Source organism: Xiphophorus hellerii, chromosome 20 (assembly GCF_003331165.1).
Source record: "Xiphophorus hellerii strain 12219 chromosome 20, Xiphophorus_hellerii-4.1, whole genome shotgun sequence".
Taxonomy (NCBI): domain Eukaryota; kingdom Metazoa; phylum Chordata; class Actinopteri; order Cyprinodontiformes; family Poeciliidae; genus Xiphophorus; species Xiphophorus hellerii.
Window position 1 is genome coordinate 29398422 of NC_045691.1, and position 25520 is coordinate 29423941.

At 39.8% G+C, this 25520-nt stretch overlaps 1 pseudogene; it reads left to right on the forward strand.

Annotated features, from left to right (window-relative positions):
• LOC116711194 (inositol 1,4,5-trisphosphate receptor type 1-like) overlaps positions 1 to 25520 on the forward strand; it is a 112809-nt pseudogene that overhangs the window by 50973 nt on the left and 36316 nt on the right.

The window sequence follows — 25520 nt, forward strand, 5'->3', positions numbered from 1 at the left end:
TCCACCCCTACATGCAATAATATAATCTTTCTTCTTTTTTTGTTTGCATTCAGTTGAAAGCAAAACCCAAAATTAGAAGTTAATGTTTTTAATTCTTCCCTTTTCCTGTGATTGGTTTGTTGTTGTTTTGTTTTTGGTTTTTTTTGCTGAATATATCTGGAGATGTTTAAAATTAGATGACTTGTGTAACTCAGTTTTGCACGTTCTGAACATGATAGGCGAGGTTATCTGTGGTTATTTTCTTTGGTTTTTTTCATTTTTTTTTCTCTAGTTTCATCTCACCTTCTTTTGCCACCACTTTGCAAATTGCTCCTCCTTACTTTTTTGCTGTATCTGTACAAGAGCAACACATCGGTGCATAAATTGGTGCAGATTGCATGCATATCTTGTGTTTTGCTAATACTTGCAGTGTCATTGTTATGGATGGGCAGGAGGTTAAAAGGGAACCGGGTCACTAAACACACACTACCGTGTTGCACCGTAACCACAGTCAATGCGAAAAAGAAGACAAAGCATTTCCCCCCCCCGCCTTCACAGAGCTTCTGCTTTCTTGCCGCAACAGGTCAATGCTGCTTCTCATCTGTGTTTTCTCATCAGTAAAGCCATGAAAACGATGCAATGTTCCCTTCCACCCTTTGCTCCAAGTCATGCACATTGATTAAGTCCAGTCGTGCATGTTAGTGGATTATAGAAATCCGGTAGACTTGTATAGATATATTATGACGAGGGTTTGTTTTGTTTTCTTTAAAGAGGGTGCTGCACATTGAAGGCAAAAACAACACAAGAAAATTAACCCCTTCCCGCCTTAACTAACATCATCCTTTTATCTCCAATCAGCTGGCACCTCCGCCTGAACCCGAAGTCCCTGCAGAGGTGTGTTTTTAAAGACGACGCTGCCCGACGTTTCGGGTCATTCGTGATACACCGGTTCTATCCCATCACATTCGTGCTTGGTGTTTCACATCTCTTCATCTAAGCAGATCAGAATCCCTGCCCATTCTCGTGCGTTTTGTCTTTGAATTGCCCCCATCTACCCCTACGACTCCGCCTGAGTCACCCCGGGTCTTTGGTGTTTGGCCAAACTCCAGTTTCATGCCAGTTCAGTTGGGGTTTGGAATCATGGATGAGGGATTTTTCATGCCAAACTGTTGCAACAGTGTGTGTGAGTAACTCATATCACCTGCACATTTTATCTTGTTTTATGTTTACTCCCCTCAGGCAGCTTGGCATTCTGTCATGTAAATACTTTTATCTCGCTACTGTATCCGTTTCTAATGTTTGGGGGGAGGGGACAATGGAAGCGAGACAAATTGCCCCACGTCTCGCTGTGGGCATGAGATTGTGCCGAGCTTTTCACGAGTCAAATTTTGAGCTCGGACAGTGTGATATTTTCTAATGTTTGTGTGTCACGGGATGAAACACAAACTGCCCCTGTTAAAAATATTGCAGGTGCTGCTTGCTTGTAGAATGAATAGCTGTCCTCCCTTGCATGAAACCTCGCATGAGTTTGACTTAACCTCACATCTTCCCTGACACTACCACTTCCCTCTTAACTGCATGATCGAATCTGCACCCCGTTTCCTGCATGCTTGTAAAGTAACTAATTTGCACAGAATTAACGCACCTGTTTTGTTCTCTTAATTATTTTCCTCCCCGACCCCCCAGTTTTCCAAACTTTTCTTTTATTTACTTTTTTCTTATTTCAATGCTTTCTGCTTACTCACAACACCTTTAAGGAGCTTGATCCCAACCAGCCACTGAAGCAAGTGGAGGACCAGAGGAGGGTAGGTAAAGTGTTTTGCCGTGGTCTGGTCCAAGACTCCCATCCCTGTTTTGCCGTGCGACGGCAGCCGACTAACTGTTGCGAAGCGCTCACGGTCACGCTGCTTCCACAGCATGGCGCCCATTCACTCCGCTGACACTTCTTTTGAATGCAACATGTGAGGCAGATCAGCGGGAGAGGACATCACCCGCGGTTCTCAATCTTTTTTACAGATAAATGCAGTGGTTTTTACAAAGAATCCTTCAATGCTGCCACCGTGCTACTGTGTACTCCACCGATCCAGGAAAGAGCTGTGGGGGGGAAAGAGGCCTCATTGTGGTCTCATCTCTACAAGTCTGTCGTTTAAAATGTTGTAATTTCTTCATGTGCTAAGAAGGTGGTTAACTCTTCTCCAGAATAGCCATATATGGTGTAGATATATACTAAAATGACTCTTATTTTACTTTCTCTCAAGCCTATAAGTTACCATCTAATTAAGTTAACTGATCGACACTTACCTAGCGATACATATAACTTTGAAGAGTAATATTTATACAATCAGAGACGATTTCTCAACCCCCAGTGCCACATTCGCCTCGATGTTAGCTTCAGGTTAGTTTCTAGCTGCAATGTCAAGGTGAAGACTAAGTTTATAGCTTCATTCTGTCAAATAAAGGCTATTCGGGTGGCAGTGGGAAGAAAATGGAAAATCACTCAAGTTAGCTGTGACACCAGCAAATAAAAAAAACTTGAGAATGCATGCTATGATATCTGAGAGGCTAACTCTTGGCTAGCTGTTCAAGACAAGACGACATACTTCCAACCACTTTAGAAATGGACTGAGTCCACAAGCCCACATTCGCCTTGAGGTTAGCTTCTAGCTTCTAGCTAACCTCCAGGCCGAGCCAACAGCTACGTTTATAGCTTCATTCAGTCAAATGAAAGCCAAGTTGAAATGCTTTCAGGTGCCATTGGAGAAGAATGAATAATCACTCCAGATAACTGTGGAATTTTTATGCCAGCAAATTTAAAAAATAAACAAAAAATCTGAGGATACATGCAATGATATCTGAGAAGCTAACACTAAGCTAGCTGCTCAAGACAACCACTATAGAAATGGACTAAGCCTCCTGGTTCATATGCCCAGCCATTCTCATCAATTAGTTTGACAACTGACAATAATTTTCTATAATCTACTCAAACCTTATTTTGAGTTTTGAGTTGAGTCAAATAAATGTTATTTCCAACAGCAGGGAATTTATTTTGGTTTGGTCATTTTTTTGCTTACTTTCCTTACTTTGTAGGAGTAAACCAGCCCAAATTGTGATGTTTTCAAAAATAGACAGTATAATAAAAAAGTTTTAGAAAATAATGTACAATTAAATTGGATTATATGGAAGATTTGAGCATGTTCACTTACCAGATGGGTATGAAAGTGTTTTACAGCTACAAAATCTAAAAGGAACCATATGAAAGTGGAGTCAATAAACCCAGATCCTTCTTCACATTGATCATCTAAAGAGTAATGACAAAAATCTACCTATTGCTCATGCAATCCAAAAAAGAAAAGCTGTTTCTTGTGCTACCATTTGTTTTTAAAAGTTTTGTCTTGTGGGATTTTTAGTTAAATTTGTTGCCACATTGTTACAATAACTTGGACTGGAGTTAAATTGCTTCAACAGAATGTTTTTTTTTTTTAAATCCTAACGCCGAGTTTCTCCAACAGGGTGAGGCTTTGCGTCTAATTTTGGTCAACCGGTACTATGGCAACGTTAAACCTGGTCAGAGGAGAGAGAGCCTCACATCCTACAGCAACGGCCCACTCACGCCCGGAGCTCAAGGAAAATCACCCACACGTGAGTTAAACATTATGGGGGGGGGGATGAAAACTGATCAAGTGTGTGATGCGACAGGCACGTAGTGCAACTAATGAAGTTTTCAATGAACACGTAGATGTTTCTAGAACAGAAGTTTTCTTTTTTGTCTTGATCTGAAGCCATAATATGAGGTGTTGTATAAAGAGATTATTTTTTTTAGGCAATCTAAAGCTCGATTTGATTAGCAAAAGTGAAATGTGCAAATTCTCAAAGAGCTCATTAGAAGGGGAAGTTTAGTCAAGATGTTCCAATTACTTTATCATTTAAAAGTGCAATGCAAGTCTTGGTCTTTGTAATGCATTGATATGAATATGGAAGTGATATTTTAAAGGAATATCAATTGAATTTCTTATGAACTACCAATTTTGTTTTGGGTTTTTTTTAGCGCTATAACAGCTGTTGCAGTTGAGAGTGTTTGTTCTTCAAAACTGGCCTTCCCTGAGTAAATTTGAAAAAGAAATTAATTGAAAATTTGACGTCAAAGAGTTGTTTTGAGTTGTCGGAAACGGCAGTCAGCGCCCAGATTACACAGAAAAGACACAGATAACGCCGACACTTTCCTGTGGGTAGCAGGAACAGACTGTGGGTCGAGTCTGCCAATCAAGGTCACACATTTTCTTCACTTCACAAATCAGATTCTCAGACGAATAAACAGAACGCAAACGCATGGGAAACTGCCGTCCCCGAATAAGATATTTCGTATTGCATCATTTTGTCTGCAATGCATAGAGAAAACGGAGGACCTAATTCACACCAGTGACCTTGCGCTCCTTTTAAGCCTCCTCAAGGCTCTCTCCTTGGCCCGACGCTGGCCGTGTCGTTGCTAGGAGACCGGCGTTCCAAGCGCCATGCAGAACGGGACACGTTGTTGATTCAGTCGGCCTGCCCCGCTAGAGATGGCTCTGATGGGTGCCGTTATGTCACCGGTTCCTCCCTCTGCTGGCGGCAGCAGTGGGAATTAAAATGCCTCCGTGGATTAAAGGCACTTGTAGTGTTGTGGTTCGTGTGTGGCGTCTGAATGCATGAGTCACAGTCTGTAAACCTCCAACTCCAAATAGATCATTTAATTGCAACCTCCTCTAATAAAGCGACCACATGTTGCCTTATTTGTTTTGATCGTGCATTTATCTGGTTACTCCGTTCTTTTAACATGAGGAGGTTTTGTTTCTTTCTTTTAGTGCCTTGCGAGAATACTCACACTTTTTCCCATTTTGTGGCATTACAACCACAGATGTAGATGTTTTCATTTTGTTTAGCCAGATAAGTCGATCGAGAACAAATTCTCATTTTCAACAACGACCTGTTCAGAAAACATTTAAAAAATCACAACATAATGTCATAAAGCAGAAAACAGAAGAATAAAGTGAAACAGAGAAAAAAAATACAAAGATTCATACGGACTAACCGTATCATGATGCACTTAAGTCAACCATTTTTAAAAACAGTAACATTTATTACATTGATATCCCTAAAGTCAACTTACTGAGCGTTAGTGGTTTTTCCAAGTTGATCTAATCTTACGAGAACGTAAAGTGCAAGTATCGTTGGCCAGATTTTTGGCTATCATATAAAATCCAAATAAACCTATTTTATTTGGATTTTGCCTACATAAACTAGTAAATGATAATAAAATTGAGAATGAATGGTTAAAAAATGAGTTTTAAAAATGGAAATCTAAAGATGCATTTCTTAGCCTCCCCCTTTCAATGTAACAACTCTTCACATAGAGTAAATGCAGACATTTTGTGAAGGTCTCAAAGGTTTGTTGGAGAACATACGTGAAGAAATGGCACCATGAAGACAGAGGAGCAAGTTTATTTTCCCACTGTGAATTCTTTTGGTGGCAGAATCATGCTGTGGAAATCTTAACTTCAGCAAAGATAGGACAAGGAGGGTGGTCAGCGCTGATGGGATGATGGCTAAAGATGAAATACGGGGCAGTCCATCTATTCAGAGATGTTGTTCATCACATTTGCTGGGACTTTACCACATTATTCAAAGATAAATGGGAAAAGAATACATAAAAATTCAGTCTCTAGATGTGCAAAGCTTATTGAAACATAGTCCAAAATAAGTATTGACTGAGAGCTAATGAATGCCAATGTGTGCCACTCCCTTAAGATAATGTGCAATCAATAAAAAACATGTCTTCAGATTAATGACACTCTAGTAAAAGTGTAAAATATGAATATGTACGCAGTTGTGGTTCTTTCAGGAATGCTGCCCTGGGCAAGCTCCTCCTTCTTCTGCCCCCCCACCAATGCAAGAAATTGTTTGTTTTTGTTTTTTTATAGCAGAAACAGGTAATGCTGACCAGTACTCTAAAGCAAATAAGTGAAACTTACTCCACTACACATCCATTCAACTAGTTGTAAATTTGTTTAGGGGACAACTCACAGGATTTTTATTTATTTATTTATTTTTCTTTCTTGGGTGCCCCATCCATTTCTGATGCCGCCCTGGGCAACTGCCCATATGAAAAACTGCCACTGTATGTACGTTTTCAAATAATATTTGACAAAATGTTTTTAATGCACGTTTGAAAAACACTTTAATCTCCGATGCCAACCAACCAGGCATCCAAAACCTAGCACCGCCACTAAGCTCCTTCAGACTAGCCAGCAGCAATTAGTAAACACTGTTGAGCTCATTATATGAGCTACAATTCAGTGCATTGTTGGTAAAAACTTTGTTGAAGGGTTAATAGAGCCATGTTGTGATGACTTCTTGAAGGCGGAGTTTCAGAAATAGCAGGAGTTTTTAAAAAGCCAAAGGCCCAATTTTAAGGTGTTAAATCCTGAAGTAAATTTTTTAAGTCATACTTGATATACATGTATATATATCATTTTTTAACTTCTAAAGTTAACATACTTACACGATAGTGCCATTTTATACCACCATGTGCCTGGAAAATGAATAACACTTTAACATTGAAAAATTTAAATAATTCACATTTGTCAGTGAATGTTTTGCCAAGTTTCCAAAAAATAACATTTCCTGAGATAATTTGGTGAGATGTTTGTAACCGTGTTCTGCCCCTTAAACAAACGTTTCAGAATGTGGATTCTGATGGGTTTGACTTCTTCGCCTCCAGTGGTGAGCTCCGGCATCGGAGGTCGAGGGGAGCTGAGTCTGGCCGAGGTCCAGTGCCACCTCGACAAAGAAGGAGCCTCCGACCTGGTGATCGACCTCATCATGAACGCCACCAGCGACCGCATCTTCCAGGAGAGCATCCTGCTGGCCATCGCGCTGCTGGAGGGCGGAAACACAGTCATCCAGGTGAGCGCAGGTTACCGAGTTCGTGCTTACCCAGCCAACTCTCTGTGGGTGTGACGTTTCAGTCGGGTTTAGGAATTTGTATGTGTGTTTTGAGTACATGACTACTCGAAGCATTCCAATTGGTAAGGCATGATTAGAATCTGAACTCGGATATGTTGCTGCGCACACCTTTCAGGTTCAGGAAATCTCGTGGTCAATCTGCAGCGGTGTAGGAAAGTACCTGGACTTGTTTGTTTTTTTATTTTATTCACATTTTGTTTTGTGGTGGAGGAAAAAAAAAAGTCAAACACAAAAGCATGAACACGGGATTTCTGGGAAAGTTCCAAGCTGTGCAGACAAACGCATCATTGCTTCCCCGCGGCTCGCCAAGGGTTACCAAGGCAACCCTAACTCTCTGGGAGTCTCGCAGACGGAAGTTTTCAGGACAAGAGAGCCGCTGTTTGCAATGAAATCATTTCAGCGTCGCAGGATGTACTGCTGGCCTGCGCCGGTGTGTCTTTGCATGCTTCATGTGCGTGTTTGCGTGCTGCTCGTAAAACCATCTATCAGGGCGTTCTGGTTTGTGGTTTTGTGCAGTGTGTGTGATGTTGCCGGCTATCTTGCATAATGCACTCACCATTTGCATGTTGCTGTTACCTGACGAGGCCTGACTTCCTTAGGTGTACGCTGGCTTGACTCCCGGTTACATAAGCTGCAGCGCTGCCTGGAAGAGTGACGCCCAGAGCCTCGGGCCGCCTGGCATTCCTGCCAGAATCTTAACTGGGTCATGCTTTGCTGATGGGAAGAGGGCAGTGTGAAAGATCCAACCCACAGACTTGGTTTCAGCAGGTTCTGTGGTGCGACTTGAGAAAACGCCACTTCTTGTGGCCTGAGCTTAGACTTGCTTCTGTGAAACTTTAGGACTTGACTGTCAAGTGTTTTACATCATGAAAAATTACCAATTATGAAACAAACGATAAACATTATTTTGTCAAATGCCATAATCAAAATCATCAATACGCATCAAATATGTTGATCAATGTTCCAGTTACGACTAATCAAAGTCAACTCTAAGCAGGTGGGCTTTTAAACTTGATTTAAAGGAACTCAGTGTTTCAGCAGTTTTGCAGTTTTCTGGAAGTTTGTTCCTGATTAGTAGAGCATAGAAGCTGAATGCTGCTTCTCCATGTTTGGTTCTCTTGATGCAGAGCAGAACCAGAAGAACCTCAATACAATAACAGCAGATCTTTAATGTATTTTGGAGCCAAGTCATATATTAGAATTTGTTGTTGCCACGTGCAGCTCAAGAAATTATAATATCATCAAAAAAGTATTTTACTCATTTAATCTCAAATTAAAACTTTTTTTTTTTAGAAATTTGCTGAATTTTTGGTTTTGAAGATTTGATTTTTGGAATATGCAGTTTTTTGTTGTCCCCCCCCCCCCCCCCCCCCCCCCACCAATGCACTCCTTGTGTTTTCAAAATAAAGTAGCAATAAAGTAGCAAAACACTTCCACACGAAAAGTAAAAAAAAGTAAAATGAGGAATGCTGAGCGTCGTACTTTAGTATCAGTTTTACAAATGAGGAAGTATTTCATAGTTTAGCACATCAGCACCAAATTATTATCAGTAGCAGGACTTTGGATCGATTAAGCAAACGACTGAATCTGTTTCGAAGAAAACCACTCAGACTGAGCTGGTTATGTCAGATCTTGGTAACTATATAGAAGCTTTTTTTCTCGTTAAATCCACTTCTTTTTCTCTTAAAATGAAAACTTTCTATTGGTAGAATTGCACTTTTGTTCTGATCATTTTATGACTATATAACTTAGTCATATAGTCATAAAATTCACATCGCCTCACCCTAATAGTCCCAGAAGGAATGATTGAACAGAACCGCTAGAGGGACAATAAGATACATAAAAAACCTTCTCACCAGATACTTTTTGCTGCACACCACATATTATCTTGTGCACACCAGATAAAATCTCATGGGCGTGAGATGCTATGTGGTGCACACTAGTTAAGGGCCAGCATGGTTGGACAGAAGTCGAACGATGTCACGCAGCTGCGACAATGAGAACTCATTTTTCGCTTTTTTTTTTTCTCTGTATGATTGAAAAAAAAAAAGCCACTTTTGAAAATATTTTCCGTAATATCTTTTATTAGAAAACGAGGGGGAAAAAATCAATTTAAAATTGGAGATTTTTATTTTTAAGCCACATCGCCCAGCTTAACTGCTCACTGCTGATGAGTTTATGATCCTGAAGTCATTTTCCAGCATGTTGTGGGACCTGACCACATTTTCCTAAAGCACAAATTCCTCCTTTATTGACCATTAAATCACTATTAGACTTCCCAACAAACTCTGATCTGACCTCACAGATGAGGAATCTATGAGGTATTATGAGGAGAAGAAGCGAGAGAGGAGATTAGCTGAATGCTGAGCTCAGCAAAATCAGCCTGGCCACAATCTTGAAGCAGACTTTTATGCAAAACAACTAATTTTCTGTACAGCACATGGCATACTATTTTAGTAGAACATTTCTGAAGTAAGAAAAGTATATTTATTGGTCTTCAACAACATGAAAATTTTCTTAACGTGCACGTTAGATTATCAAGGAAGGTTTTATTTGAAGCAATGATTTGACAATCAAAAATAATCACCCACAAATGATTTACATGCACAGTACAGACCAAAAGTTTGGACACACCTTTCTAATTCAATGGGTTTTCTTTATTTTCATGACTATTTATAAGGCAAGAAATCCCACTTATTAACCGGACAGGGCACACCTATGAAGTGAAAACCATTTCAGGTGACTACCTCTTGAAGCTCATCAAGAAAATGCAGAGTGTGTGCAAAGCAGTAATCACAGCAAAAGGTTGCTACTTTGAAGAATCTAGAATATAAGGGGTATTTTCAGTTGTTTTACACTTTTTTTGTTTAGTGCATATTTCCACATGTGTTATTCATAATTTTGATGCCTTCAGCGTGAATCTACAATGTCAATAGTCATGAAAATAAAGGAAACTCATTGAATTAAAAGGTGTGTCCAAACTTTTGGTCTGTACTGTATATTAAAAGATGTCTTGCAGAAAAGTTCAGCATTTTGTTTAACTAAAAAAATGCACCAAAGTTATGTGCGGACATGAAATTAACTGATATTTTCATGAACAACATCGTGCTACAATTGAGCTTTGTATAAATATTATTTGCGATCCAGAGTAAAATAAAAACTTTATGTATCACCAGATTGTCGCATTTTCCTGTCTTGCACAACTGGTTGCATGCCCCGCTTTCAGCACAGAGGGGCCCATTGTTGCCTGAATGGAAAAACAGCAGAAAAACACAGATTTATGCAAGCGATCTGGTCGTTTGTTTTCAGGGCAATACCGGAGTTGTAAACAAGCCAACAAGCGAAGTGGGGGGAAAAAATAACTCTGTTTATGACAACTGATTGCTACGGTTTCTTCCTCGTCTGTGTTCCTGTGTGCAGAACATGCTGGATTTTATGGTCGATTTTATTGAGAAGCAGAAAACACAATAAGCATTAATAAAACGATGACGTAATCTATCTCTGTTACACACCGACAGAGTAGATGTAAAAAAAAAAGAATAAAGCTTAAATTGGGAGCTTGAGTTCAGGTTGAAATGAGCCAGAATTAAGCTTGTGAAATGTGACCAGCTGGGATTTAACCGGTAAAGGTTGAAGGCATGTCACTGGAACTTGACTAACTGGATTTTGAGCGTACAATCCAGGTGCGTTACAGGGAAGCAGCAAAAATTATTAACTTGTGTGCTTGTGTGAACAAGGCCAGCGTTCAGACGGTGAGAAATTGAAGGCGAGGCAGGAAATATTTTCATTAGACAGTTTCATGCTATGGTCGCAAAGACGAACCCCCAACCCCACCCCCACTCCTCAGCCTTTAACAAGTCAACCGCTCAAGCCACCACATCCTGTGACAAAATGTGTTAGAATCACAGAACCGGCGAGTTTCAGCAGCATGTTTGGTGATAATAGAGCGCCGCTCGTGACGCTCCGCCCACTTCACACCTGCTTGCCAACTCTGCTCCGGTTGTTTGCTTCGGAGGGGTGACGGATTGACTTCAGCCAAGCGTGTCGCCGCTGCAGTTCTCACCAAAAAAACAGAAATCACGCTGAGACAGGAAGAAAGTGTCTCGGGGCCGTTCTTCAAAGGAATTTGTGACAGCTGCTGAGAATCACCATGACAGATGGGCCGTTAGCGAGCGCTGCTCCTCATAATGTTGTGATTTGTAGGGTACGTGTAATTAGCTTTTATCGCTGGAAGGAAATGGCAGCGACTAACATCTATAACTTGAGACTAAACTGTTAAAATGAGGATAACGAGCATCTGAAATGCATCCGCCCAGTATTTAGCAACAAATGACATCATTAGCTGTTGATTAAAACCACTCCTCACGAAGAAAACAAGCAAACCGGCTCTCGATTTATTCATTCCTCTTTGATTTTACTTGCCTGACAATCTGTCACTTGCTTTTTTCTTTATTTCATAATTGAAATGTATCACAATTTCGAAAGTATCTACATTTGATATTCGTACACAACATTGTTTATTACAACTGGTTGCTATGGTTTCTTCTTCATCTTTGTTCCTGCGGTTAGAACATGCTGCACAAATGTTTCAAATGGTCGATTAAGAAGCAAAAAACACAATAAACTTCATAGTTTGTTCATGTATCTTGAACAAACCCTTTACTTTAATTGTGGGGACAAAAAAATGAAGAAAAGAAAATGTGGAATCATTTTAACAGACGTCAGCATTGTGATATTTCAGCAATAAATATTGAAATTAGATGTTTTCTTGATGGTATGCAACTCTACCTCCAACCATCCGTTACCTTCCACTTATCTGTGGTCGGATCGTAGAGGCAGCAGCCTGGGCAGAGGCCCAGACTTCCCTCCCCTGCCCCAGCTGCTTTGGCCGGCTCTTCCGGGGAAAATCAATGATGAATCAAGCAGTAAATGTTACATTTTGTCAAATGCCATCATCAAACTGATACAGCAAATACACATCAAATGTAATGATCACTTTTCCACTTTCTGCTACTCAAAGGCAGCTCTAAATGCTTTTTGGCCTTGATTTAAAGGAACTCAGTGTTTCAGCAGTTTTGCAGTTTTCAGATTAGTAGAACATGGAAACTGAACGCTGCATCTGCTTGTTTGGTTCTGGTTTGGGGATGCACTGCAGACCAGAACCAGAAGACCTTCGGCATCTGTTGATGCAACAACAGCTCTTTGAAATACTTCTGTTGGTTTATAAATCACTGATTGGCTTTGAGCCAAAATACATGAAAGTCTATTCTGTGAGCTACAGGGTTTCCGTTCCTGACTTTTCTCTGCCTGAAGGCTCTTCCATACTTCATTCGAAGGGTTGAAACTGACTGCCATTGACGTCGGCACTTAGTGAAAATTATTTCTCTTGCAACTACCCGTTTTTTGTATCTGCAGGTGACATAAAAGCTTTTCAGAGGCAAATGTTTATCAGACACGGTGAGAAATTACGTACACTTGTAAGATTCTTCACAAAATGCCTACAGAAATTGCTAAGTGGCTAAAAACTCTTAGAAATTGTAAAGCCATTGTCCACGGAGAAGGCTGTCTGCAGAAAGGTGTGGCACTCTTGTTCTGTTAGCTGTATTGTTTGGGGCTTTACGCATACTGAAGCCAGAGAGGTACCCCGAGGTGGTCTGTGTGAACATCCTGTAGCCATGTGACCATGTGTCAGCTCCAGGTAAAGTATGGAAGAACCTTTACAGGAAAGGCCTGTTCTCTTGTCTTCCCTATTTGAAGAGCGGCTAAGATAAAGGGCCATAAAATCTGAATTACTGATTAAGAGTTTCAAAATAATCAGATCACATTATAAAGGTAAAGTCTCAGTACACATCAAATTCCATTACCATTCCTAAAGATGCATCCTGTCAATCCATACAAGCATGTGCCTACACTGTGTAGGTATGAGATTATTTAATGAGAGCCTGTTTCTATTATTAGACTAATGAAGTATATCATCTCTGCTCCTCATTGCATAAAGAACAGCTTTTCAACACTTTCTCAATGCATGAGATCCCTGAAACTCATAGGAGCAAACAGGTGTCGCCAATGTTACTCGAGAGGCTTGTTGTGGCACGCAGCTATCCCTTTCCAGACTCATCCCCCTCCCTCAAGTTCACGGCTCGGCCACCTCTTGGAAAGCTTTAAAAAGATTCTGCAAAGTGAGTTTCCAGGCATCAACACCGTCAACATGCCAGCTCTCCTTTTGCCACAACACATCCAAGGATTGCTCCTTTTCAGATGTTACACTTTAAGGAAGTTTGCTTATTTCTGGCCGGCTTGTTGTGCTTACTTCATACTTCCCTGACTTTGATTGGCTAGTTGCCTGTACATATTTCTGAGAAGACGCTTTAAACAATCGGTAAAATGTGGCTGTCTTGTGACCGCTTCGAGGAGTAGCTCTCAGTGGATGGGTAGCTGGGCGGTGGCAGAGTATCCAAGCTTTGCTACCCAATAGGAACAGAGATGGCTTTGTCACTCACTGAGGTGTCAGGCTGCCGAGGCGGATAAAACCAGATAGCTGATGGTATAAACAGGCCTTACATAACTGGCTCGTGTTGAGGCCAGGAGCCAGAGTGGCATCTGACAGGAAGCGGAGAGAAAAGTAGACGCGCTAAATAATCAGAGAGAAGGTCCCCGCTGTGCCTCCCATGTTGATCCCGCAGATTAGGAGAGAGAGTGGCGAGTCGGTCTGAGCTTACATGACCAGCAACAGCAGGAGCTGCACAGCTCCCGGCGGCCTTAATGGCTCTGTAGTGATACACAAAGAGGGTTAATCTTCCCTGTAGAGAAAGCTCAGGCTAATTGGCTGACTGACAGCTTATTTTAAGAATGACTCAACAGGCACTAGGGAGAAGCACGTGCTGAACACATTGTCTAGAGAGGTTAATCACGTTGGAAGCGGAGGCCTTTTTCTTTTGAATTTGTTCATTACCTGTCACATGATGTCTTGATGTGCTATGCAAGAAAGTAATTTGTAACTTTGCAGTGCTCTGTGCAGGTTTTCAGCATATTTAATAGTTCAGTGCGGTGAATGTGGATCTAGACTGTTGTGTTGTAGCTCCGAGTATCTTTTCAGGGTTGTTGTGCTGCTTCAAGGTGAACCCGTGTCTCATTGTTAAGTCTTTTTACAGGGTGTATTGCGCAATTGCCCTGTGTTTTGCTAAGTCATTCTTTCCATAAATTCTGACCAAACTTGTTGATGCTTTATTTCAACGATTGCTTTCTTCTTGCCACTCTGAAGTGACTCACGGTTCTCTAGAGTGCGGGACTAACACTCTTCCCATAGACAAACTGATGGATCTCTGCTGATGCGGCTAACTCTGGAGGAGCTGCAAAAATTTGTACATTTTTGTTGTACATATACAATGACTGTTTTACTAATTTGTAGGACTCCGTAAAATATCGGCATTGACATCTGCATTGGCCAATATTAGTAATTTTTTTTAACATATCGGTGTCGGCCCGATAAATAAAAACGGGATATTAATATTAACAACCGATATTTATTTGCATCTTGTTGCGGTTTTGTTTTATGGGGATAGAGGAGAAGGTTGGTCATGTGGTTTTTGTTTGGTCATGTGACAGTGATGGCAATTCAGCACAGGATTGTGGGTAGATTGAGTAGCTGTGGTGATGTCAGCTGTGTTTGGTTTTGTTTTTTTTCCAAGGTGTCACGGTTGGTGAAATATATAGAATATATACAATGTCGATAAATATCAGTCATCTACCATAACACCAATGTTGGATACTGATATTGGCCCAAATTTTCATATTGGTGCATCCAATATAAAATATGAACGTGCATTCAAGGATTTTTAAATTTGAATTGAATCCGTCTGTAAATGTGTATTGGTCTTCCGATATAAAATCCTGTCGAAAAAGACACTGAGGTTTCTGGTTGTAACGTAAAAGTTAAAGCAGTATGAATACTTTTGTTTGGCACTTTATCCACTGGACACAGAAAAAAGCTGTGAAACTGAACTTGCATTTAAATCAATTAACTTTTTAAACCGTGCAGTTATTTTACAGTTATAAGCAAGGCAGTTCATTCTTGTGTATAAATTTATGCCAACGTTAAAATCAATTTGTAACTCCATCCTTGAACTGCAACTTAATAAGTGAATTAGACCAGTCTGAGCAAGCTTCTGCTGGTTACCATGCGGCGATAGTCATCAGCAGATTCACTTTGGTTAAAAACAAATTATGTTTGATATCCACCCGAAGTCGGACCAAACGGGGCCCCGATACAAAATTTGTACGCCATTCCTTTTGCCCCGGGGGCAGAATACGATTGCCGAGTGTTGGCGGAATGAATGCCTTCACGTTGGTGAAGAAATTGAGTTTTTATGGACGCGGTCATGAGTTCTGTTTTTAATACGCTGAATCCTGGAGCTGTTGTTTTTCTGTTTTTTGGAGTTTTCCTTCCTTAAAAAAAAAAAAAAAGGCTGGTTGTTAATCAGATTGCTATCACTAAATGTCCCAGAAACAAGCAAGAATGGTTGCTTAAAGGAAGAGGAGAAAAACATTTTAACATATGAAGGGGAACCGTTTTCCTCAGGACTTGCCATGCCCACGCCGCATGCCTGCACTCAATGGCCGGCCCTGTTCGCTGTTATCAAAGATTCCCTGTGCTGATATGATACTTCAGCTGTGTGTTTCATTGTTTAGACATTTCCCCTATCTCAGACAAGTAATTTAGTTAGTCTGAACCTGGAAAGAGTCTTATGCAAGAGGCTTTCTAAACTGCCCCAGAATCTCTACGTGATAAGTCCTGCTTACATCAACCCCGGGCCCCACCTCCCTTCCTACTTTCGGACTCTTTTCCTCTCACACCACACGTTCCCTTCGTGCCATTCTGGCAATGAAAGTAGGGCAGGGTTTTCCTCTCTCTCTGTTTCTCTCTCTCTCCCCTGCATCTGGCCCTCCTCAGCTCGCCCTCTGTGGGCTGATGTAACAGTGTTTAGAGCTGAGGTGCTGTGTGCCCTCACTGTAACCACTCAGCTGATTACATGTCTTACGTAAAGGGGGAAGAGGAAGGGGGTGGGATTGTTGCAAGGAAAATGGGGCAGAACAGACGAGTGGGTTGCAGAAAAAAATAAAACGTACAACGCTGTCACACAAGATTACAGTCTGTGTACTCACACTAAGTGTAGAACATTTGATTCCTTCTCATTTCTTCGGCCAACTTTCCCCACTTACCAAAGTAATTACATCTGGGGAACGTCCATTAGGGTCTAGCCCAGTTTGTGTTTGAAGCCGCTAGCCTCGTGTTCAAAGCATGCTCGCTTTTGAGGTGTGTGCGTGTGCAGCACGTGGACGAGTTGTGGGACTGGTGGCACGCCTGAGAAGCCTTTAGTAGTCGGCTGCAGGCTAATCCCAGATCTCGTCTTGGGTTCTGCTATCGATGGAGAGAGCAGCTCATAGACGTCAACACCCAGCATTGTCCGCAACATGCCACAAATACGTCGCTGGCCAAGGGGTCAGAGGGCACACAGGGTAATGTCAGGTCAGGTGAGCGAGGAGGAGTGCTAAGCTTGTTTTCCTGTGAAAGGACTCTTATATAACCATGTCTTACCAAACAACTGACTCACAGCTTTGCCACAGAAGCAATAAGACAATAAAAAGAGTCATCTGCAAGAAATAACAAGGGAAGTCGTATTCAGTAGAGTATTATCCAGTAACTCAGCTCATTAAGTGAAGCACACTGTGTAGATTGATTCCACAGAGACCGGTGTGTTCAAACCTTTACTTTTGTTAATTATGATGATTTTCTGTTTACAGCTCATGAAAACACAACATTAATGATTAGAGTATTACATCAGACCAATAACTAGGCCTGCTATGTTAACATAATTTGCTTGACAATAAATTGTCCCGGTTATAGTCGCAATTAATAATAATGTAGTTGTTTTGAGACCATTTTCAAATAATACTGTATATTTATGATTGTATTATAATGCAACGTCACCCTCTCAAACGGCAGTAAACTTTCATTTTGTAAAGAACTTTTATGACTGGAACTGGAAGATATTTCAAATATCCAAAATTAAAGACAACAACCAAAAACAATACATAAACAGGAATAAAACACACACACACACACACACACAACCAAGTCATAAATAAAATGTATCATAAATAAATCATCAGAATGGAAATGATCAAACTCATTTAAATGTATCTTGGGATTAACTGCTTATAGCGACGGACTTACTTATAACATTCATTTTTATTACAGAAATGTGTTGACAAATGAAAAGCATGCTTTGTCTGCTCAAAAATGGTCATTGTTAAATATACTTTTAATCTGACTAAAGAGCCTCACTGGAGCTCATTAAATGTATTAAGTAGACCTGGATATTGTCACTTTAAAGGAAGTCAAACAGAAATATTGTTTTAATAAACAGGATTATTTCAAGTCCTGCATAATACACTGATGAGTGTAATAGATGGCATTAGGTTGTTGTATTTTGTATAAAAAGAATAAGTCATTAACGATGTAGAGGATAAGTAGTATTACATTTTATTCTAGTCAAATAGGCCAGAGTTTATAGATGAATTGAAATCAAATCCACCTATTGTCAATTCATTGTAAAGCAAATGCATCATATACAAAAGGAAAATCTCTTACTAGGTGAATCAGTGCATAATTGCAGTGATGTTGTACAGAAACTTAGCACAGGTTCATCATTCTAACAGCTTGTGGCAGGAAGCTGTGTTGCAATATAGAGGCTCTGCCTTCGAAGGTTTACAAAGTAGATAAATACTTAATAAATCTTCAGCAAAGTTTTTGTACAAAATTTTCTTTAGGCTAAACTAGTCCATATATAATGTGGTTTTTCTAATTCCAAGGTGCCAATAAAGCACTGAAAATGCCCCCCTTTTGTGTGTTTCACAAACTGAATAAACAAAGTAAATCTAAGAAGTGTTTTAGAAAATCTGTATATCAATTCGTTTAATATCTGTATATCTGTGTAATCAATTTGTGGTTTGACAAAAAGAGTTAGATTTTTCTAGAGATAACCAAATGCTGTCCTAAAACCAAAACAATGGTGAAACAGCCTTTTAATTGAACGCTAATACGCAGCTGCGAAGCAAATATTAGCTTTAGCATTGGTAGCTGCAAACAGTTAGCAAGACATAATATTTACATAGCTATAAATCTTTTGTATCTTATCAGTCACAGTGCTACTGCATTAGTCTAAGATATGTGTGCGAAGTTTAAAGCAGACATTTTCGAAGCTAATATTTAGTATTCCAGTGCTAAATATTAGCTTCAAATGTAATATACAAAGCTAATATTTAGCACTGTAATGCTAAATAGTAGCTTCAAAGAATTTCACTTTTTCAGCTGCTGGATAGCTCTTCAAAATACAGACCTCATTTAGAGAAGAACTATAACATATCTTTCTTTTTGTTTGTAATTCTGAAAACAAAGAGACTCATGTTGAATTCCACTGATGTCCTTATTTAGGGGTAGCAATTATTGTGCAGGGAAAAAAGCTAACTAAAGTTTTTAAAAATTGCCTTTTTCTCTGCTTCGCTTGTTCTCCCAGAGGTCTTTTTATAATCGTTTAACTGGAGACAACAAGTCAGAAAAATTCTTCAAGGTTTTTTATGAGCGCATGAAGCTGGCCCAGCAGGAGATTAAAGCCACTGTGACGGTCAACACCAGCGACCTGGGGAGCAAGAAGAAGGACGAGGAACCGCCAGACAAAGATATGCCAACACGGAAGAAAGGTGAGGAAACTTTAAGGAGTTTGAAATATCATCAAATTAGGATTTGAAGAGGCTATGAAAGGAAACATTGGCTCTAAAACTCGAAGCAAATGTGAATCCCTGATGCAAAAAAAATGGTCAGTTTTCTTTGTAGCACTTTATTTCATCTGACTAAATATGTATAATGTTGCTATAATTGTGTACTACAAAATGTTTAACAGCAGCAATAATGAGGCAGATCTTGAGTACAGTACGATTTTACTGGAGTACAGCAATATTTAGGTTGTTTTATGAATACCATACTGCTTGTCGAATGAGGAATCTCATTTCCATGATTGTCTCTATTTGACTCACTTTTTCTATAATTTTGGTTAGTGAAAGATGTGCCGGTGGTTGCGATGGTGACCGAGGAGGTGAAGGAGCAGCTGGTGGAGGCCTCCGGCGTCACAAAGAAGGCCTACACCACCTACCGTCGCGAGGCGGAGGCCGAAGAGCACCAGGCGGCCGCCGCCGACGGCGCCCCCGTTCCGACCGCCGACAAGAGCCAAGACGAAGGCGAGATGAGTGTCATCATCACCATCATGCAGCCCATCCTACGCCTCATGCAGCTGCTCTGCGAGAACCACAACAGAGACCTGCAGGTCAGCCGGCGTCAGTTGGCGTGCATAAACGGTTCCCCCGACCTCTCATGAGTCGACAGCAGGCCTTCCTTAACCCGGCGCTTTGAAACTCAACCATCGCGCTCGGTTATACAGAAACGAAACCGCGTTGAAAATAGTTACCGGTTGCAGAACTTCCTGATGCTGCTGTTTCCATATCTTTAATGTCTTGGTCTGGTTTCACTATGATGGTGTGTATTTGTAAGCTCCTGCAGCCCAGACAGAACACTTCCTTCACGCACAGATTCTGTTTACTCTCTAAACTGGGACGGGTATTTTTAAAACGGGGTGTCTGGATGACCCGGTTTCACCGCCATCTCCTCCCAAAAGGCGTAAGATATTAAAACATCCTTTTGTAAAACAGTGCTCTAGAAAGTATGCAAACCATTTAAACTATTGAATTTTGTGTCACTTTAAACTCCCAAACTTAAGTGTTCATGATTGAGATATTATGTGACAGACCAACACAAATAAGTGCATAGCTGAAAAGTATAAGGAAAAGGATGCATATTTTTCACCTTTGTGAAGTTTGCCATGCATTCAACCCCATTTGCTCTAGTAACTCTAAATAAAATCCAGTACAACCCGTTGTATTAACAGGGTGAATTTAGAAAGTCTTACATTTCTATGTCTAAAATTAAGGCTTAAATGTCTCAAATTCATTTTTAAAAAAGAGCCAGTTATTGCTTCCACTGCTTTTTTATATTACGCACTTATATAAAAAAGTAGCTGCGACGAAGTGCTGTACAGATAATAAACATTCACAATATGGAAAGAACAAAAGACAACAATAGAAACGGTTAAATGCAATAGTGTAAGTAAGAGCAAAACTTTCATTGTGTGTTAAAAGCCAATGAATAAAAATGTATCTTAAAAAGTCTTAAGAGTGGACAATAAAGTTAGTCTTAAATACATTCATCACAGGTCTTAAAGTTTGTCTTGGCAGGACACTTGAAAGTAGTCGGTAGCAAAGATTAATGAGTAAATACTTAAAATATTTTAAACAATAATCTAAGGGGGCTGTATATAAATACACATTACAAGTTTTGTAAGAAAAAGAAGTGATTATTTTTCCTTCTGATCCTCAGTTATTATGTTCTTGTTATTTTTTTACTATTACATAAAATCCTGCACTGAAATTTGTGGTTATATGAGAAAATATTTAAAAACTAAAGAGGTATAAATTATTTTTCAAGATATTGTTTTATTTACTCTCATGAGGGCACAAACCTTACTTGAGGTAATTTCCATACGCCCTGCTTTAGAGAGAATTAGCCTATTAATATTTTCCCACTTTTTCTTGTCATTCTCCAGAACTTCTTGCGCAATCAGAACAACAAAAACAACTATAATCTGGTGTGTGAGACTCTTCAGTTCCTGGACTGCATCTGTGGCAGCACCACCGGGGGACTGGGGCTGCTGGGACTCTACATCAACGAGAAGAACGTCGGACTGATCAACCAGACTGTGGAGAGCCTGACTGAGTACTGCCAGGGCCCGTGTCACGAGAACCAGGTGATAAATCTCCTCTGAACACTCCTTGTGCAAGAAGAGTTACGGTTTGACGTCAACATTACAATGCTTACCATTTGTATCAAGTTCTAGGTGTGTGGGGGTTTTTTTTATTATCATTTTAAGGGATAATTGTGAAAATGTAGTTATGATTGGTTCTTTTCAAGTAGCTCTGTCATAACATTCTGGTCAAGTCTGAACCTGGTCACTGAATAAAGCCAGTGGCTGTATGAAGTGATTTCAGTTCCCCTAGACGGTGCTGGAAAGGGGATTGCCAAACTAAAAACAGCTCTCCATTTAAATCCTTTAACAAGGAAAACACTGAGATAAGTGTTTGGCTGCGTAACGCTGTCACCAGCAGTATTTCAGTCCTGAATGGAAGCGGCTATGCTGACACAAATGATTTGTTTGCTACAAACCATGAAGATTCGAAAGAAGCAAAACAAGTAAAAGTCGTTGGGGTCGGGTTAGTCATTGACCTGCTTCAAGTCATGTGAGTCCTTAGGCTCACATGAGGGAGCACTTAAATATCTTGTTCGTTCTTCTGGCTAAATTAATAATCCCTGAATCTTATTAAAACCGTGCAGAAGTAAACCTACATGTGCCATTGTGACTTCTGAGTACAATTAAAAGTTATCCATATCTGACTTCCTGCTTGTGGCCTTCGTTTAGTTGAAAGTTCCTCTGGATTTTTCTGTATTTACTTCCATCCATCCTCCACCAATTCTGTCTAGCTTACTTGTACGTTGCTGCCACCGTCATGTTTCATTGTGATGTCGGTGTGATGTGCAGTACTTCAAGCATAGTGTTTAGCTTAGCATGGTGTAGGCGATAAAAGGTTCACTTTAGTTTCATGTGGCCAGAAGATCTTCCTCCACGCTTTCTACGACCCCCACAATGTTCTTTTACTGAAAATCCTTTTTATGTCCTTACTTAATGATTTTGTAACAGTGACATTAAAATTAGTTGGTATTAGTATTGGTTTTTACTATTTTCTTTTCCTTAGTGAAAATATTTAACGAATGACAACATGGATGTGTTTTTATTAAACTTTTGGTACATTGTGTCTCTCTGGAATAAAGACGGGTTAAAACTCATCTCACAAACTACCTGCTCCCAAAAGTTGATGAGTCTTCACATCCCAACCACACCACTGTGGTTTCATGTTCAGCGTTGCTCCTGTTACAGCTGTCCTCATGACTCTTAACCCTCTGATGCATGAATTATGATCCTTTGTGTCAGAATTTTTTTTCCATTTTTTAAAATTCTTTTCTTAAGGCATAAAAAAGGTAGGAACATTTTTTTGTAAAAATAATTTTTTTTTATTTTTTTATTTTTATGTGATCAATTGTAATTTAGTCCAAATACAAAGTTGTTATTTGAAAAATACATCAGTAGTATTGTTCCTTAGGGGTTATCTGATGTCACAATATTTTTTTTACTTGCAAGAGTCGTCTACAGTAGAAGGAGGGACCGGGTCGGTACTCATGCTTTTTTGTCTGTCGGCCATATTGTATTTAACAAAAATAATTTCTTGCATTTGCAGCTGATGGCCAGTAGTTCATGGTATATTTTATGATGCATTAGTGTCCACTTCAGTGGTCTGTGTGCATTTATAACATAAAAATCCACAGGAAGCACAAGAAAATGGCTTTTAGATAGCTGTCCACTGTAGTGACCACTATGCATGAAAGGGTTAAGCCCATGGAAATTATTAGGGAATATAAAATCAAGACTTTGAGTAAATTCCAAGCAGAGGAATTTGTGTTTTGCTTTGCAGTGCAACCATGCAAACATTTTGAAATACTTTTGTTTAGAACCCTGCTTCACTTTGAGGTTATGCAGAGCTTCTCTAAGTGTCCTGACACAGCATTTCCTTTGAGTTGAGATCTGGACTTTGTCTTGTAGTAGCACATATAGACGCTTACATTTTGTTCTGTAATAATTCAATACTCTGAGGATTTAATAGTGGAGTCAATGACTGCAGCTTTAGTTGGTCCTGTAACTGCAGACCAACCTTGAGTCCCCCCTCCCCCATCGGTCATTGTCTTATGCATTGTTCATCAGCTTCAGACATTATCTTCATTATCTCCAGACATTATCTTCATTATCTTCAGACAGCTCCTCTGTGGTTTGATCTGTTTCGTGTTTTAGAACTGTTGTGGTTTGCTTAGATGAAATGTGCAACCCAAAACCCCGTTAGGCCAATGCTCCCCTGCTTCAAGTTCATACTTGATGTATAATGTTTAAATGGTTTTAGATTTTAAAAATCTGTGTAATTTCTAAAAAATAAAAAAAAAATTATTTTGCTTTCCAGAACTGCATCGCCACTCATGAGTGCAATGGCATTGATATCATCATTGCTCTCATTCTCAACGACATCAACCCGCTGGGTAAGAAGAGGATGGACCTTGTTCTGGAGCTCAAAGTGAGTGGTCTTTGGTCAATTTAATGGTTTTCAACAGAGAATTTGTGATTTGCTAGTTTATTTCCTTATTGCCAGGCAGATGGTCTAATTTCTACATGCAGCCACAACATATGCCAAAAAAGACAATAAGAATCATATTTGTTCATTTGCACAGAAATATGTATTGCTCTAGCAGAGGTGACAAATAAAGAAAATGTGTGTAAAAACAAAAATTGTGCAATGTCAGCTCAAAAATAATACATCACTCGGTTTGTCTTGGAGCAATTGGGGTTGAATCCAAAAGGGTGTATAGAAAATTGAAAAGTGTTCAAAGTAAATGTATTAGTATTTCCATACAGTACCATAACTAAATAAATCGGTGATTAAACTTGGATTCTTATACCCCTGTCATATTATCACATTTATAGATTCAGGAATTTTGGTTTTTGTACAAAGATTTGCTAGTTAAAATCGATTATTGATCACGATGGCCCTCTTATTCATCTATAATTTAGCATATTGTCACCTTCCTAAAATAATGACCTAAAATGACTTGGCCATTATTTTAGGAAGGTGACAATATGTAATTTGATAGCCACAGACTCTTTTTGCAAGTCTAGCATGTGATAAATACAACAAGCACTACTGAAATGCTTTAGCAATAAAAACATTAATCTCATGCTTTGCTATGCAGACCCTTTGTCTGCGCTAATGAAGATAACTCACTTCTTCAATCTGAATTCTTCAAATGGTTCCATCTGACAATAGTTTGATCTGCTTTTTGATCAATTCACCAAATAGTTTTTTAACCAGTTGGGGGAATCCCATAGACTCAGAGTCTGATAAAAATAAAAAACAAAATGATAAAGCAACCGGTTATAAAAAGAAAAACAATGTGGCAGAATGACGTAAAACACTGTCCATTTCACACCTTTGCATAGCAAGCAACAGGCACACTAAAAAATTATACTTTATTTCATCATGTATTTATGATGAAACCTGTTTTCCAACACGTCAACAAATGCATCAGGACAGGAAAGGGTGTGAGAGCGTCTTTATCTTCAGTTAAACATTTTACAACATCTTATCTGGCTGTTGTTGTAAAGTCTTCAAGAAAACTTGCCTGTAAGATAAAGTAGTAAAATATACTGTTACAGTATATTTACAGTCCTGCAATAATACCTCTTGCAGGACTGGTTCCATATAATACTGGCACATGAAACATTTTTCAAAATATCTACTACTTTTTCATTCACTAATTTCTTCCACAGAACAATGCCTCTAAGCTGCTTCTTGCAATTATGGAGAGTCGCCATGACAGCGAGAACGCTGAGAGGATTCTGTACAACATGAGGCCCAAAGAGCTGGTGAGCATAAGCCGCGCATAAAATCATCAAACATTGTTAATTTCGTGTTCTTCTGACCTTGCGGGGTCTTGCAGGTGGAAGTTATCAAAAAAGCCTACATGCAGGGTGAGATAGAGGTGGAGGAGCCTGAGGAGGGCGAAGATGGAGAGGAGGAACATTCTGCGTCTCCGCGGAACGTGGGACACAATATTTACATTCTGGCACATCAAGTAAGCCCCCAAAAGAGAACCCCTCCCCTCTGAATTCTCACACATGCTTAAAATACTCAACAACGACTTTTTTAATGTGTCATTTCCTGTTACTGATTGAGAAACACATATGGATGCAAGCGGACCGGAGACCGCTCCAAAAGCAGGTGGCTGACAATAGCGCAGAGCATTCTGGGTCAATAGAGCCAAAATAATAGAGTCCAGAGGTACAGGGAGAAAATGACTCATGGTCTTTTATCAGAGACAAAAAGGAAGTCCTACAACCGCTAAACTCTGACGCTACTTCATTTTTTGTTTACATTTTGTAAAGAAAGAAGTGGCGCTCAGTGTCTTCTTTGGACATTGACATGTCAATTCCTTCAGTAGTTCTGGATGCAATGCCACCACAGGTGAGAAGGTGAACAGGTTTTTCAATTAGTTTGGATCCTTTGACAAAGAGCAGTGTGAAAGCGAACGCCATCAGCTGAAAGTGTAGCAAATGATGCAATTTTAGTTCCCAGTCGAACCGAGTGAACTGGACTATCAGGTGTGAAAACTCCCTTAGTCTGACAGTATTCAAGCTGAGACTATGAGCTTAATCAAGTTTACAACAACTCCTTAATACAGAAAGAGCCCTGCCCTTATTCTTTACAACAGCTTCTTGATGTAG